This window comes from Carassius auratus, chromosome 6, assembly GCF_003368295.1.
Source record: "Carassius auratus strain Wakin chromosome 6, ASM336829v1, whole genome shotgun sequence".
Lineage (NCBI taxonomy): Eukaryota > Metazoa > Chordata > Actinopteri > Cypriniformes > Cyprinidae > Carassius > Carassius auratus.
Genome location: NC_039248.1, coordinates 16069208 through 16084143, shown reverse-complemented (window position 1 = coordinate 16084143; position 14936 = coordinate 16069208). Strand labels below are relative to the sequence as shown.

General features: G+C 38.0%; 1 protein-coding gene across 2 annotated transcripts in view; it reads right to left on the bottom strand.

The window, feature by feature from the left end:
• The window catches only part of LOC113098461 (transforming growth factor beta receptor type 3-like), a 109161-nt gene extending 94451 nt beyond the window's left edge, over window positions 1–14710 (bottom strand). The window contains exons 1-2 of one of the 2 annotated variants that reach the window (XM_026263573.1): window positions 14469–14710; window positions 4778–4934 (exon numbers count right to left, since the gene is read on the bottom strand). The gene's annotated coding sequence lies outside the window, so the exon portion shown is untranslated. The remainder of the gene's footprint in view (window positions 1–4777; window positions 4935–14468) is intronic. The other variant, XM_026263565.1, reaches the window with a different exon arrangement.
• Window positions 14711–14936: the final 226 nt, after the last annotated feature.

Genomic DNA, 14936 nt, shown 5'->3' with positions numbered 1-14936 from the left:
TAATTTTCTCTCAGTGAGGTGAGGAGAGAATGCACTCTCTCTTTCTCTCTCTCTCTCTCTCTCTCTCTCTCTCTCTCTCTCTCTCTCTCTCTCTCTCTCTCTTTCTGCAAACAGCTGCCGGAACAAAGAGCCATTCACGTACGGGCAGCTGCTGAGGCTGGGAAATCATTTAGGAGAATCTCAACAAATACTGCACTTCCAGCACAGGGGTCCCAAGCCAGTGCCCTCCGCTTTTGATTTGGTGTCCCCCTCTTTTGCTATTCTCACACCAAGAGCAGAAGCATTTTGGAATCCTCAGATTTAAGAGGATGTTATCAAAGGGTGAACCAAAGGAAAACAACAATCAAAACAAAACAAATATACGTACTTGATTTTTTTTTCTGATACCTGGGGCCTGTTTCATAAATCAAGTTTACCAAAAAAAGAACAGGTTTATTTCAGTTAGTCTGACTTACTGTCTGTTGATTTGGTCCAAAATACGTCAGACTTGAAATATGCCTGGCTTATCTGGTAAACTTGTTTTATGAAACAGGCCCCTGGTTGGGATAAAAGGGAATAAAAATAAATAAATAAATAGAGCTTTAAAAAATAATAAATAAAACATTTTTCTGATGGCCTGGATTGAGCAAAAAAACTAAAATAATTTAACAAAACAAAATAAGAGCAAATAGTTGAGGCAAAAAAAAAAACGTATAAATAAATAAATATAATAAACCAAACAAAAAGAAAATAAATCATAGCTTTTAATGAAAAAAATCTGCAGGCCTAGTTAAGGCAAAACAAAATGCTAAATTAAAACAAGCCAACTGGTGTTATCTTACAGTACACTGCATTTAATTTTTCAATTAATTATTTGACTGTAGTGAATATCACCCTCTCGAATAGCTGAGAATAATATCTGAAATTTCTAAGCATGTCGACCAAACATGGACCAATAGTGGACCCTAAACTAAAACCATGGGCAACTCTGTTTAGCTCAGTCAGTTATAAAATATACACTGATCACCTCATATGACTTCTGCTGAAAGATTGTGTCTCTCCCTCTATTCCTCTGCAGAAAGATATAGTACAATAACATTCAGAAACAGTCTGGAAATGTCATTAGCAAATTCAAGGCAGCAGGCCTCAGACTGAACATAATAAGTAGCTACTCCACACTATGACTGTGTAGGTGGAGTGGCGAACACCATATGGTTTAATGCGCAGCCTCGCTCTGAACTCAAAGAGGCACTTCACTCTGGAGGAAGAAGTGTGCCTTAAAACTATAAAACCATCCACATTCAGTTCAAAATGAGAAACGGACTTAATGAAAGATACAGATCATTCACAAGCAGGTCAGAATCTGTGTTTATCACATTAGGTTTCTTGTGTAAAATTATATACTGTAAGGATTTACAGAATACGCATTCCAGTGTTGAGATCAACTTGGCAAACTGTTCCTAAACCAATCCCTCCAATGTCAAAAGTTGTCCTTTAAAGAGCCCATAGATGAACGCAATGTTCTTTCCTGCATTTACATATTTCCTACTGAAACACTAATAGGCTAGTGACAAATGGTCAAAAAGTGCTTTAGTTTTCGAGATACCCCTACCGGAGGTAGAACTAAACCCAACAATGTTTTTCCTCATCTCTAAGGTCTCCCATATATGAAATGGATTCTTGGCTAAAAATATTTTACTGCTAAGATTGTTAAATTAACAGATATTGTTATACACCACAAAACCAATAAAGGACTAAAATATAGCCTGTCCGTATGGGAGTTAAGGCATATAAACTAATGCAGATCAATCACACAAGCTCTGAGAGCTTTGAAACTTGACATGTTTGTAGTCAGGAGGTTGATTTAACTACTAGAAAAGACTGGATGTGAATATCTTGATGTATGGAATAAATAGACACATGTAAACACATATCTAAAATAAGCGGACATGCACAAATTTAATATCTATGCAGAATGTTTTCATTTACTTTGTGCTTGCTTTGCCTGGCATTATCATAGAAACACATATGATGGCTTGTTGGAAAGGTGGGGTTGTGCTGAATCCAGCAATACCAAATATGTAAATATATGATAAAAGAGAAGTGTTCTGTCACTCAATGTATGATGTGTCCAAAATGAATGAAAATGGAACACTGACATAATTGAGTCCAAACCCATTCATTATCAGTGGTGAGAAGAATGTTGAGAAATTCAAATATAAGAGACATCAAAAAATATTTAATATGGCACCTTGTACTATATGGAAATCGAAAGATAACACCTTACCATAGCACAAACAGGAGACCAGGAGTTTGAACTTTTTAATAAAACTATAACTTAACTTCACACAACACAACTTAAATTATTAATATGTAAATATATAATAAAAGAGAAGTGTTCTGTCACTCAATGTATGAGGTGGCCAAAATGAAAGAACACTGGACAAAATAGCCTCAAGTCCAAATCACATTATCAGTGGTGAGAAGAATGTTGACAAATTCATGGTTACTGCAAAGTAACTTACATTAGGTAAGTGCTGATCTATATTTATGATACATTTACTAATAATACATTTCATAAGGCACAGTATACTATACAATTCATATGAACCACAGATCCAATTGAATCAGGTTAACATTGGAATGGAACACCTTTATTAAAATATCGTCACTGACAGGCAGAATCCTCGCATGTCCAAATTTTGTCTATTTCATATTTTTTCACAATTCAATGCTATTGGTCAAACCCCACGTGGTAAACAATCTAAAGTGTTGAAAATAGATTGAGAGCAAATCTCTTAACTCCATTGGACACTTCAACTGTCTGAGAATCCTCGTAACTCCACCTCTTCTTCACTCCACGGCAGGAGGTTCCACGGCATTTTGTGTCCTCAGGATTTAAAGTCGCAACGATTGAGAAATCCTCATCGAGCAACACATAAAGCAAGCCTTAACTCAGATTTTATCTATTTTAAACTATGATATCAGTTATTGATGTATTTTAAATGTCTACTTATTACTAGGCAAGGCAAGGCAAGTTTATTTATATAGCACATTTCATACACAATGGTAATTCAAAGTGCTTTACATAAAATAAAGTAAAATAATCATGAAGAAAAATAATAAAAATAAAGACAAGCAATTTTAAAACTTTTTAAATTATGAAAAAAACTACTTAACTAAAATGAATTTAAAAACAGTTAGAAAATGATTTTACATAAAAAAAGTGAAAATATAGTGCAATCAGTTCGGACATTGCACAGTGCTCATTTAATAAATGCACAGCTAAACAGATGAGTTTTGAGTCTGGATTTAAATGTGACTAGTGTTTTAGCACATCTGATCTCTTCTGGAAGCTGATTCCAACTGCAGGCAGCATAGTAACTAAAGAGGACTCCCCTTGTTTTGTGTGAACCCTTGGTATTTCTAACTGACTTGATCCTAGTGATCTGAGTGCTCTGTTAGGTTTATATTCAGTGAACATATCTGCAATATATTTCAGTCCTAGGCCATTTAGTGACTTATATACGAGTAAAAGTACTTTAAAATCAATCCAATATTTAACTGGAAGCCAGTGTAAGGACCTGAGGACTGGTGTGATATGCTCAGATTTTCTGGTTCTAGTCAGAATCCTGGCAGCAGCGTTCTCGATGAGCTGCAGCTGTCTAATGGTCTTTTTGGGAAGGCCAGTGAGGAGCCCATTACAATAGTCCACCCTGCTGGTGATAAAGGCATGAACAAGTTTCTCCATGTCTTGGCTGGAAACAAAACCTCTAATTCTTGCAATGTTTTTGAGATGATAGTATGCTGATTTAGCTACTGCTTTGACATGACTACTGAAACTCAGACCGGTCTCCAGAATCACACCAAGATTCCTGACATGATTTTTAGTTGTTTGACCCCTAGAGTCAAGGTATGCATTCACTTTGAACACTTCATGTTTGTTTCCAAATGCAATGACTTCAATTTTTTCCTTGTTTAGCTGAAGAAAGCTCTGGCACATCCAACTATTAATTTTATCAATGCATTGGCAGAGGGAGTCAATAGGCGGATCTTTTGTGACGTCATTGTTTATGTTTGTCGCGTTGCATCATGGGAATCGTGTGGCAGGAAACACCGCTAGATACCTGTAATTTGATTGTTTTGCACGTTTGGAGGAGGATTTAGAGAAGAGGATGGTTCACTCTTGCTGTGTGGTCGATTGTACGGTTAGTTGGGGGCCTGATAAAAAGTTTTTTCGAATTCCCTCCGAAAAGGATAGCGAAAAATGAAAGAAATGGTTGCGTGCAATTAGGCGATTGAACCTGGACGTCCCGAAGAAAGCCTGCAGCTTCTGAACGAGTTTGTGAGGCACATTTTGTTCATGGTAAGTCTTAGTGACTATGTATTTATAGAAGATTGAATAAAAATAAATAAAACTGAGTCAAATCAACCGAGTCATATGTTTTCGCTTTCTGATTCAGGTGTCCCAAACCGCAATCCACAGCACCCAGACTATGTTCCTCACATCATTCTGTAGCTGTGCTTTGCTGCAAGCCTCACTAGTACATGCAGCATTTGTAAGTCCTATCCTGACAGCTGCTTCTACTTTAAACATTAAAGCTGCTACACGACTGCATGTTTCTCCAAGACTGGATTTGAAAGAAGGAGAAATGTGTAAGCTGTGATATACAATTTTTCACCATTAGTACAGACGCCATTGAAAGTCTCACACTGAAAACAATTGAATTGGTACAACAGTCACTACATTTTCAGTAAATAAATAAGTAAATAAGAACACTGATCAATGAAGACTTACCCGGATTTGCAGTCGCAGTGAGCAGTGATTATTTCGCCGTTCTCTTTGTCGAACACCCACGGGAGATGCAAATCATGCTGTGACTCTGCTTGGCCAGGTCTAACCTCTGCTTTTAGCACGATCACTGCTTTCTGCTTGGCAGAAAAGACTGGCCCAACTGTTCAAGAAACAAAATAATCATAGGCCTTCAGACTTTTGAAAGCTTTTAATCTCTCATGAGTAAAGGGTCCAGGGGTTTCTATTAAATAAGAATAAATGTCTCCCCAGCAGATTCGTGGCCAAGACACGGGCGAGTCGGACCAACGTTTTTTGTCATCCCAGATCTCATATGGGCTTTGAATAGCTTCGATTTTGTCACCAATACAAATTTTGAGCTTCTCTCCAAACCTCCTCCGGTCTTCAGATGTTAAAGTGCTTATATATTGAGGATTTTGCCCGCTAAAGGCCCGTTCACACCAAGCACGATAACTATAAAGATAACGATAAAGATATAGTTCTAAAAATCGTTCTCAATATTAAAGAATAGCAGAGTCCACACCATAACTATAACGATAAAGAAACGATATCGTTGGAATCACTTTCAGAACGATTTTTCCACCTGATGAACGATAAAACATTGCCAACCAATCAGAATCAATCCTGCTGTAATGAGCTCGAGAATTTAAAGCAGCAGACGTGCCGCGTCCGCTTCAAATACACAGACAATATCGTTCGCTGGTGTGGACGCTAATATCGTTATCTTTATAGTTATCTTTATAGTTATCGTGCTTGGTGTGAACGGGCCTTAACTCACTTGAAAGTGCTCGTTGCGTCTTTACAGCCTGCCATACTGTTTGTTTTGTTGCCACACAACCACTCGCGTATGCGTACAAAGATGTCATCAAAGATCCTCCTATTGGGCTGTAGTAATTTGGAGATATGGCTAGGTAAATCTGGGTATCATCAGCATATCTGTGATAGGCAATTTGGTTCTTTCTCATTATTTGACTTAGTGGAAGCATACACAGGCTAAACAAGAGCGGTGCAAGAATTGACCCTTGTGGCACTCCACATGTCATGGACGTCCACTTAGACTTATGCTCTAATAGACTCACATAATAGCCTCTCCCTTCTAAGTATGACCTGAACCATTTGAGTACCATCCCAGAAAGCCCAACCCAGTTTTCCAGTCTCTGTAGAAGTATGTTATGATCGATAGTACTAGGGTTATTATTACTAGGCTTATTATACATGTGCATTGAAGTTTTAAAATGTATCTAATTTCTAATTCTACTTGTATTGAATTAAATGTTTTGGATACCAGCATTAAATTATTGTTTTTATTATTATTTTACTGACTCAAAGTTGGCACTGTGCATGTAAAATGCCCCAAGTAGGCTAACAGGTTTTATTTATGGGAGAAAAAAGGTCTGTCTACTGGCGCCAAGTAAGCCTATCTTTGCATAACTCTTTTTCATTTCTTACAATAACGAATGAAAATCGTTAGGTTAGATACATTTGAGTAGGCTTGTTTTGTTAAAAATCCATAGCTGTAATGCTTCGGTAATGCTCCACACAGCTGTAATGCTCCACACAGCTCACGCTGAAAAGCGACGCAGTGCCTTACTCGGAGACTGGCCCCATTCTCTCTTGCACGGATGCTTCGCTAGCATCATCGGATGCCTATCAGAATCCGGGAGTTAAGACCGCAGTTTGAGCCAGTGGCTTGAATTGATATGGCTCAGGCCCTGGCCCTGTGTCCTCAGACACCTCGACATCCTCCACTTCAGGTGAAGGTGGGGGAGAAAAGTCCTCTACTTCAAATGAACGCTCTGTAGCAAAACTACTTGCGTCACTAGAGTCACTCTCCATTTTAGCGACTCTAACAGCAGCTGTCAATTAATCTGTCACTGAGGGTCTCAGGTTCACGCCCCACCGGCTCAGCCTTGCCCTTGGTTTGTCCCCTCTATCTCCGCTGTGCTCTGCCCACTTTTCAGCATTTTTCAAATATTGTATTATATTATAAAAATCTCGTATCTCAGATTAAACATGATTTTGTCCCACCCTCTTTGTTTTTTGATGATGGAAGCATAAAGAAGACAACAGCAGCTGCCAAGTGTAAAAGAACCATCAGCATATATCATTGATGGCATGGATATTCTTCAAATGCTCAATGATTCAGCCTTTCAAACGTTCAATGACCTGGGTGAGTGTGTCTGGAAAAAGATCGCAATTTTAATGGGAAAGGAAGGTCACAGCTGTGTCGTTATAGTTTTTGATAGATATTACCACCAACACTCAATCAAAGATCTTGAAAGACAAAGAAGAGGCACCAAGATGGGCATCCTAGCACCAACCTGGATGAGCTGAGGTGTCAGCAGCAAATCTACCCCCAACAGAAGATGGCTTCCAGCAACATGTGCTGAGAGCCGTGTACCAAACAGTAGTGTGGCGTCACAGCCACCTGGCCAAACCTCTTCTCTGGAACCCAGTTGGTAGAGGATGGAGGCTCAGAGAAGGTGGCTGCATTTAATCTGTGATGTTCCAGAAGGCACCAGCACCTAAAGGAGTTAGAGACCTCACCCACCTCTACTGTAAAGATGGAAACTGCACCAATGCCACCAAATGCCAGTGTCTTTCTGTGGGCTTGACCTGCACAGGGTTTTGCTCTTGCCCTGACTGTCCAAATATGACCCACTTTGTCACTGGTGACAATGTGGATGAGTGGTGTGTTGCAGTTGTAACATCATGGGGGGTTGACCCCAAAATGTTTCAAGAGGGTCTGGCTGCAGGCTTTCACTTGCACTCTCAGACTTGCACACTCAGACATTTGTACTTCCGCTAGTGACATCACTTGCAGTCTTTATTTTTTATTTTGTTTATTTTTTTTATTACTTTTCGTTTGAATTTCCCAACATTTTATAAAGCCAGGTTGTGAAGACAAGAAAAAAGAAACTAAATTACAATGTCACTTGCAATTGCTACTTGAACTCTCCGCTACCTGTGACATCACTTGCAATCAACACAAATCGTGCATGTTGCCAATGGAGACAAGACGCTGTGGTGGTGATTAAATTATTAAAACTAATTTAGTACTATAACGTACAGGGTCCTGCAAGAAAAAGACAAGATCGGCAAATCCATGGCCAGAACACCAGAATATGAACATTTGCATAAAGTCTCCAGCTAAGCATAGAAAAAAAAAACACTTAACATGGGTTAATATATTAAGATGCTATTAAAATATCAAATTAAATGTACAGTTCATTAATATAAGGAATATGTATATAGTATTTTCCTCACATACCGCAAAATGTGGCATAATGGACATAGATGAGAAAGGCCAAACTCATGCTTCTCTACTTTATTAAAATACATAACTAATATGTACAGGCAAGCATGTGAGCCCAGAATAAACGAAACACGTAAAGTTTCACATCAAGCATTTTTCCATATAGAATAAACTGTCTACAACTTGTTTATATCACTGTCTTTGTCCATTAACCTACATTATGTGTTTTATTTATAATGATTTTCTATAGGAGGAAAACGTTTAATGTACAATTTAACGCACTGCGTTCTGTACTCGTCTTCTTGCCTGTACGGAGTTGATCCTTTAAAATCACTTAATGCATAATGCCCGTTCATATTTGCTGGTCTGTATATACTTAGAGTCAACAACAAGACATATAGGCTAGCCTAGGCCTACTAAATTGTCTTTATCATCTTAGTCTGTTATTAGGCCACATTAAGCGTTATTGTATGGGAGGACAAAGTTTGCACATTGTGTTCATAGCCATCTGCTTGACTTGCAGTACATTGAATAATAACTATATATCGAATTTGATCTTTTAATTGAACTTAATGTGTCTGAATACATTATGCCATATTAAGTGTTAGTTTTTTTCTACAGGAGGAAAACGCTTAACGAAAGACTTTGTGCATTGCGTTCATATTCTGCTGTTCTGTGGCCAAGGTCTGTGCTTGTCTTTTTCTTGCAGGACCCTGTACGTTATAGTACTAAATTAGTTTTAATCGTTTAATCACAACCACAGCGTCTCGTCTCCATTGGCAACATGCACGATTTGTGTTGATTGCAAGTGAAGTCACAGGTAGCGGAGAGTGCAAGTAGCGATTGCAATTGACATTGTAATTTAGTTTATTTTTTCTTGTCTTTGCCACATGGCAACTGTTATAAAATGTTGGGAAATTCAAACAAAAAGTTATCAATAAATAGAACAAAATAAAAAATAAAGACTTCAAGTGGCCTTGCTAGCAGAAGCAGTGTCTGAGAGTGCAAGTGCAAGTCTGCAGCCAGACCCTTCTCCAACGGTTCCCAAAAGCAGTTGATGTTCCAAATGGTTGCTGCTAGAAAATAAACTAAACAGCCTGAGAAGACAGGGCTCATTTCCCCAAAGAGTGTTTGTTTCTTTAGTTAGATTGCCATTTGTTTTATTTAAGACAGTAATTTAAGTTGTATTGTGTGAAGTTAAGTTATAGTTTTATTAAAAAGTTCATTAAGTTAAAACTCCTGGTCTCCTGTTTGTGCTATGGTAAGGTGTTATCTTTCGATTTCAATCTTTGTTTCCATATAGTACAAGGTGCCATATTAAATATTTTTTGATGTCTCTTATATTTGAATTTCTCAACATTCTTCTCACCACTGATAATGAATGGGTTTGGACTCAATTATGTCAGTGTTCCATTTTCATTCATTTTGGACACATCATACATTGAGTGACAGAACACTTCTCTTTTATCATATATTTACATATTTGGTATTGCTGGATTCAGCACAACCCCACCTTTCCAACAAGCCATCATATGTGTTTCTATGATAATGCCAGGCAAAGCAAGCACAAAGTAAATGAAAACATTCTGCATAGATATTGAATTTGTGCATGTCCGCTTATTTTAGATATGTGTTTACATGTGTCTATTTATTCCATACATCAAGATATTCACATCCAGTCTTTTCTAGTAGTTAAATCAACTTCCTGACTACAAACATGTCAAGTTTCAAAGCTCCCAGAGCTTGTGTGATTGATCTGCATTAGTTTATATGCCTTAACTCCCATAAGGACAGGCTATATTTTAGTCCTTTATTGGTTTTGTGGTGTATAACAATATCTGTTAATTTAACAATCTTAGCAGTAAAATATTTTTAGCCAAGAATCCATTTCATATATGGGAGACCTTAGAGATGAGGAAAAACATTGTTGGGTTTAGTTCTACCTCCGGTAGGGGTATCTCGAAAATTCAGGGGCATTGTCACTAGCCTATAAGTTTGTACGAGACAGGGCTTCTCCTTTTTTCTTTAAGCTGCCAATAGATCTGCCAGTTTAATCCAAAAATAAAAAATTATGTTATGCTTATATAATTACAAACTCATATGATTTCTTGTTTTACCATAGTTTGTTATTAGCAAAAAATGCTCATTGTACAATTTCAAAAGTAAAGTTTTCAGAGTTTTTGCAGCGAGAAAAAATAATTCCACTTTTCACACTGATCTTAACCCTAGGTTGTCATCGCTCTGAACCCCCTTTTTTATCCCTAGATAAAGGTATATGATTCACACTTTATTAATTTAGAAACAGGGTTAGAACTGCTTTTTACCTGATCTTCTGATACCCAGCTCGGGATCAGGGTTAGAACCCTTTTATGGTGTTATTCCTCCATTGCGTTAAAGTTATAGCTAGAAGATTACAAACAGAACCCTAAAAGTGTACGTCATATTTGGGTGCTTTTAAAGGGACACCAAAAAAATAAAAATTCTGTCATTAATTACCATCACTTAATTCCAAACCATAAGACCTTCAAATTCATCCAATCAATCACACTAACACCATAAATATAAAAAAAAGAATGTTAATCCAGGGTTTAGAAACAAACAACGTGAAATGCTAATGATTCATTTAAAAGGGCTGATTAATTTAGAAACAAAGCAAGTTGCTGTCTTTACAAACGGTTTATTAAATCATGAATTCAACCGATTTGTTCAAAAACAGATTCATTCAGGAATAAAACACCGCAGTGTTGCTCTGAGATGCAGAAATGTTGCATTAAGTTAATATCATGTTTTAACTTTCATAACTCGAATTAACGGAGCATTTTAAATGCATTCTTATAGGCTTCATCAAGCATACAGTCTCTTGGGCTATCAAAATGTGTTTCATTTATATTTTTTGCAAAATGAGTGGCATACTCAATAATGCAAGCTTGCGTATCATTAAAACAACAATTACAATATTATCGCACACCACTCTTTTGTGCAATGGAAAAGTTCCATGGATGTTAAAGGTCCCTGCCAACTTTTATTTTTAAGAGAGACGACATCAAAGCTAACAGACATGGACAAAAAGTCATAAAACTCCGATTTTTTTTATTCCATGGAGTCTTTAGGGTATGTTTGACCGTGTCCTTCTGAAACCATCGCAGCATGAGAGGACAGACCAAATACAGCATGACCTCTAGGGAATAACACACCACAACTATTTCTAGCCATGTATAAATAAAACACAACTCACTCCAGCCTACATTGTTCCAGCCAAGAAACATGGCATGAGTACTTATGAAAATGTGGGTACCTGTAGAGCACATTATCTAGGGCCACTCTGGTAGTAAAGGCCTACTGAAAACTATTGCTGTGCAAACAATCAAATGAGATTTTCGTGCATCTCATCAGTAAAGCCGCTACTGTGATTAGTAGTAAATCACCAGCACGTGCTTTCAGATCAGTGTTGCCAAGTCTGTGGTATTCTCGTGGAATTGGGCTACTTTAACACTGTAGCCGCGGGTTGTTTTTCATGTCCGCTGGTTGAAGTGTCCCCAATAACGTCATATTCAGCCCCTGGAATGCGAAATTTACTGGAGGAACCCCACCGAAAAATTTGAATTTAACCCCCCGGAATGCAATTTTTAACCAAAGAACCCCTCTTGAGACACGATTGGGCAGGTTTTGAGTAGCAATTGGGTGGGATTCGTTGTGGAAACCTGGCAACCCTGTTTCAGATGGCGCGGCATTTACGACACAGTGCCATAATTCTCTGACAAGCTACACAAAATCATGTTTATAATCGGCAATGAATCGCATGCGGTTTTGAACACGATTTTGTGTAGCTTGGCAGTGAACTACGGCTCTGTGTAGTAAATGCTGCTCCATCTGAAAGCATGTGATTTACTACTTATCACAGGAGCGGCTTTACTGGCAAGATGCGAATTTCATTCGATTTTTAGCACAGCCCTACTGAAAACCACAGTGGAGTCCAACATGGGCCTTTTTGACTGCTAATGAATCTTATTTGGATTGAGTCATTCAGTCTAAACAGAGTGTGGTTTCCCGTTTGCGTAACTGAATGGTGACGGGGGCCTCTCTGACATGTTTATAATGGAAGATATGCTCGTTGGCCCAAATGGATCCTCTCTGTATTGGCTGCGAGCGTCGCCACGTGTCAAACAGTGACACACTGGGGACATGAAGTGGCCAGCTGCACTCAAACAAAACCACAACCTCCAACAGTGACACAGACTGATCAATCTACTCTACGCACTGGGCCAATTTCGCATCTTTAGCACCAGACGTGTTCATTCACACAACATGCACACAGACACACACTAAATCTCACCTCAGGGCCGCCGCTAAGACCACATCGCACACACACACAAACACACACTTGAGTGGAACATCTGCACATCTGTGTGTGTGACCCTTTATTTGTGAGTCACATCAGAGCATGCAAAGTAACGCACATACACTTGCATCAACATCCAATTTTTACTCATGCACCTCTAGTTATGAATCATCAGTGACTGACTACTACGCACAGAACTCCAATATGATAAAGACTGAAAAGAAGATGAAAAGGGTAGTGAAATTCATTAAAATACATTATCTTGTGTTAATCTTACCTGCTTTGAACAGTGAATTTAGTTCCCTCCAAAAAGCACTGAACTTCCTCTGTCTCCCTCTATCTTTTTAGAAAGTAATAAGCTGAGAGTGAGTGATCTCTAACCCTGAGGACCTGAATCAACATGTCACAGGGGTCTTGAATCAGATAACAGTCACAAGTCTGTTGTTCTCGTGAAACCACCTTCACTCATCACCTTATCTCCACAACAATAATCACTCTATGAGAAGTCACTTTAGGTAAAAGTACTTTTAAGAGCTCAAACTAGCTTTTCCCATGGAATTCATTGCCCAGTAACCCTCGTTTTCTCACATAAGACACTTGCAGGGATCATCTAATGTCTGACAGACATGAAAAGCCTGACCGGGACCCAGAACAAATCCCCCTGAGGAGATCAACCAAAGAGACTTACAGTCTCTCAACTAAACACATTACTTTTATAAATGTGTAACTAGTAAACATCACATGAATAAGTTAAGGATTAGGTTATATTAATTATTATATTAAGCCACTCTAACAAACTGAGAAGATAGAATGTTTTTTTGTTTTTTTGCAGTCTAAACCTGTGATTTTGCTTTAGGACTGATTTTATTTTGCACATGAAAAACAGTTTTGGCACAGTGTTGGGTTATCATACACAAGGAAACAGAAATGTCCTTAAAATCCAACACTGAAACGTTTAATTTACTGATTGATTTATAGTTTTAGATCCTGGTAATGCTGGCACCTGTCTAATTTAACTTCTTCAATCAAATAACAAATGGATTTGTACCGAAACATTCTAGAATTTCATTTGTTGCACAGCATTAGCCGCCAACAACAATAGATATGGGAATATTTGGGGGATATTTGATTATTTGCATTGCTTTCCCTCCTTGATGTCTGTGACCTTATCAGAACAGACTTACAACACATTTTAGGGTCCAGTCCACCAGATAACAACCACAGGTCTAGAACTGTACATCCACTGAAGACAATTAACAGAATTAACATGAAATTCTCTGCTGTTAATCCCACTGAACAAACTTATCTAAAGAATGCACAAAGCCAAATGATCACTCAATGACACAAGACTTCCTAGTTAAGAGTATTTTCTGTTTCAAAGCAGTCTCTTGAACTTTAGATTTTATTAGACAAGACTATTCCCAAAGGTGCAATATCTAATACTTACTGGCCTGTTTGAGAATTTCACAATACCTGGAACTAGTAAATGGAAGAGGCTTTGTCTTTACAAGCACTGAAAGGTTCATGTCATGACTGTACCTCCACTGTTATGTGAACTATGTACATTAATTTGATTAAATTGAATTCCTGTGCAGAGCAGTCCACTCATCCTAAAAGAAAAGAGTCGGGCTTCATGTTAATGTTTTTCTGCAGGATAACACATTTTAGTTCAGCTGTCAGCCTACCTCAAGTTTCACAGCTCATGAGCAAATCACAACATCTGCACACATCGTGCATACTCTTAACTCTTTAATTCAAAAATTAAATTAATTAAAAAACGAACATGAACATCTTACAGTCACTTATGTATTCTAATAGGCTTTATATCTGTACACGCACTTGACGAACGTCACTTTGCATTGCAGACATCAGCTTCATTGATCATAATGGATGCGTTCTAGTTTTGTCACGTCGCAAGACTCAACGTGCTGTGAAACGTGCATGCGCGTCTCTGAAGTGTGCATGCGACTGTAAACACGCTATAAAACTACATTTCTTACAAGAACCCTAAACTGGTCTTACAATTCTAAGACCATTTACACGCGAAGTATTAAAGCAAAGACAGAAACAAAGTGACATACCAGCGAATCCTCAGTAACGCTGAAGGGAACTTTCTTAGGAAGTTCACGGTGTAACGTTTCCTTCGGCTGATAAAATAAAGGACCGGAGCAAAGTCTTCCGTCAGTGTGGTAATTAATCGTGCGACAAACGCCAAGGTTTTCGGGATGACAAAGCCTGTGACAGATCTCAAAAAGTTTTAAATGCCTCTCCCGCTTTCTGTGTTGTCTGTGTGTATGTCCGTGGGAGGGGCCAGTAGTAGGAGGCTGCGATTTACATTTATCAAGACATAAGAGAGGATGAAGCCCACTTCCGCAGCCGTTACACTTGAGTTTACTTTCAAAAATATTATTATTATTATTATTATTATTATTATTATTATTATTATTATTGATGTTGTTGTTGTTATTATTACAATAATAACATTTTCAACAATAATATTTATTCATATACAATGTATTTTATAAACATTAGAACAATTATTATAAAAT